Below are 3,021 nucleotides of genomic sequence, written 5' to 3'. Positions count from 1 at the left end.
ATGTTCTACTAATGTTCTGCTAATTTTCTAGTAATGTTCTACAAATGTTCTACTAATGTTTGGTTCTGTTCTCCTAATGTTTTATTAATGTTCTGCTAATGTTCTACTAATGTTCTGCTCATGTTCTGCTAATGTTATACTAATGTTCTACTAATGTTTGGTACTGTTCTCCTAATGTTTTATTAATGTTCTGCTAATGTTCTGATAATGTTCTACTAATGTTTTGCTAATGTTCTGCTAATGTTCTACTAATGTTCTGCTAATGTTCTTCTAATGTTCTGCTGATGTTCTGCTAATGTTCTACTAATGTTCTGCTAATGTTCTGCTAATGTTCTGCTAATGTTTTGCTAATGTTCTGCTACTGTTTTGCTAATGTTCTGCTAATGTTCTACTAATGTTTTATTAATGTTCTGCTAATGTTCTACTAATGTTCTGCTAATGTTTTTCTAATGTTCTGCTAATGTTTTGCTAATGTTCTGCTGATGTTCTACTAATGTTCTGATAATGTTCTGCTAATGTTATTCTAATGTTATGCTAATGTTATACTAATGTTCTGCTAATGTTCTGCTAATGTTCTACTAATGTTCTGGTAATGTTCTGCTAATGTTCTGCTAATGTTTTGCTAATGTTCTGCTACTGTTTTGCTCATGTTCTGCTAATGTTCTACTAATGTTTTATTAATGTTCTGCTAATGTTCTACTAATGTTCTGCTAATGTTTTTCTAATGTTCTGCTAATGTTTTGCTAATGTTCTGCTGATGTTCTACTAATGTTCTGATAATGTTCTGCTAATGTTATTCTAATGTTATGCTAATGTTATACTAATGTTCTGCTAATGTTCTGCTAATGTTTTACTAATGTTCTGCTAATGTTGTACTGATGTTCTACTGATGTTATACTAATGTTCTGCTAATGTTCTGCTCATGTTTTGCTAATGTTCTGCTAATGTTTTGCTAATGTTTTGCTAATGTTCTATTAATGTTCTACTAATGTTCTGCTAATTTTCTAGTAATGTTCTACAAATGTTCTACTAATGTTTGGTTCTGTTCTCCTAATGTTTTATTAATGTTCTGCTAATGTTCTACTAATGTTCTGCTAATGTTCTGCTAATGTTATACTAATGTTCTACTAATGTTTGGTACTGTTCTCCTAATGTTTTATTAATGTTCTGCTAATGTTCTGATAATGTTCTACTAATGTTTTGCTAATGTTCTGCTAATGTTCTACTAATGTTCTACTAATGTTCTGCTAATGTTCTTCTAATGTTCTGCTGATGTTCTGCTAATGTTCTACTAATGTTCTGCTAATGTTCTGCTAATGTTTTGCTAATGTTCTGCTACTGTTTTGCTCATGTTCTGCTAATGTTCTACTAATGTTTTATTAATGTTCTGCTAATGTTCTACTAATGTTCTGCTAATGTTTTTCTAATGTTCTGCTAATGTTTTGCTAATGTTCTGCTGATGTTCTACTAATGTTCTGATAATGTTCTGCTAATGTTATTCTAATGTTATGCTAATGTTATACTAATGTTCTGCTAATGTTCTGCTAATGTTTTACTAATGTTCTGCTAATGTTGTACTGATGTTCTACTGATGTTATACTAATGTTCTGGTAATGTTCTGCTCATGTTTTGCTAATGTTCTGCTAATGTTTTGCTAATGTTCTGCTAATGTTTTGCTAATGTTCTATTAATGTTTTGCTAATGTTCTGCTAATTTTCTAGTAATGTTCTACAAATGTTCTACTAATGTTTGGTTGTGTTCTCCTAATGTTTTATTAATGTTCTGCTAATGTTCTACTAATGTTTTATTAATGTTCTGCTAATGTTCTGCTAATGTTCTACTAATGTTCTACTAATGTTCTGCTAATGTTCTTCTAATGTTCTGATAATGTTTTGCTAATGTTCTACTAATGTTCTGCTAATGTTCTGCTAATGTTTTGCTAATGTTCTGCTACTGTTTTGCTAATGTTCTGCTAATGTTCTACTAATGTTTTATTAATGTTCTGCTAATGTTCTACTAATGTTCTGCTGATGTTTTTCTAATGTTCTGCTAATGTTTTGCTAATGTTCTGCTGATGTTCTACTAATGTTCTGATAATGTTCTGCTAATGTTATTCTAATGTTATGCTAATGTTATACTAATGTTCTGCTAATGTTCTGCTAATGTTTTACTAATGTTCTGCTAATGTTGTACTGATGTTCTACTGATGTTATACTAATGTTCTGCTAATGTTCTGCTCATGTTTTGCTAATGTTCTGCTAATGTTTTGCTAATGTTTTGCTAATGTTCTATTAATGTTCTACTAATGTTCTGCTAATTTTCTAGTAATGTTCTACAAATGTTCTACTAATGTTTGGTTCTGTTCTCCTAATGTTTTATTAATGTTCTGCTAATGTTCTACTAATGTTCTGCTCATGTTCTGCTAATGTTATACTAATGTTCTACTAATGTTTGGTACTGTTCTTCTAATGTTTTATTAATGTTCTGCTAATGTTCTGATAATGTTCTGCTAATGTTATTCTAATGTTATGCTAATATTATACTAATGTTCTGTTAATGTTCTGCTAATGTTCTGCTAATGGTTTACTAATGTTCTGCTAATGTTGTACTGATGTTCTACTGATGTTATACTAATGTTCTGGTAATGTTCTGCTCATGTTTTGCTAATGTTCTGCTAATGTTTTGCTAATGTTCTGCTAATGTTCTGCTAATGTTTTGCTAATGTTCTATTAATGTTCTGCTAATTTTCTAGTAATGTTCTACAAATGTTCTACTAATGTTTGGTTGTGTTCTCCTAATGTTTTATTAATGTTCTGCTAATGTTCTACTAATGTTTTATTAATGTTCTGCTAATGTTCTGCTAATGTTCTACTAATGTTCTGCTAATGTTCTTCTAATGTTCTGATAATGTTTTGCTAATGTTCTACTAATGTTTTGCTAACATTCCTGCAGTCAGACAGGAACCCTCAGTGCTGTAGAACCACAGCAGAACCTGATATTGATCAGTGATGTAGAAAACAT

The sequence above is a fragment of the Acanthochromis polyacanthus genome, chromosome 9 (genome assembly GCF_021347895.1).
Source record: "Acanthochromis polyacanthus isolate Apoly-LR-REF ecotype Palm Island chromosome 9, KAUST_Apoly_ChrSc, whole genome shotgun sequence".
Classification (NCBI taxonomy): Eukaryota; Metazoa; Chordata; class Actinopteri; family Pomacentridae; genus Acanthochromis; species Acanthochromis polyacanthus.
Note: the sequence above shows the minus strand (reverse complement) of the source record.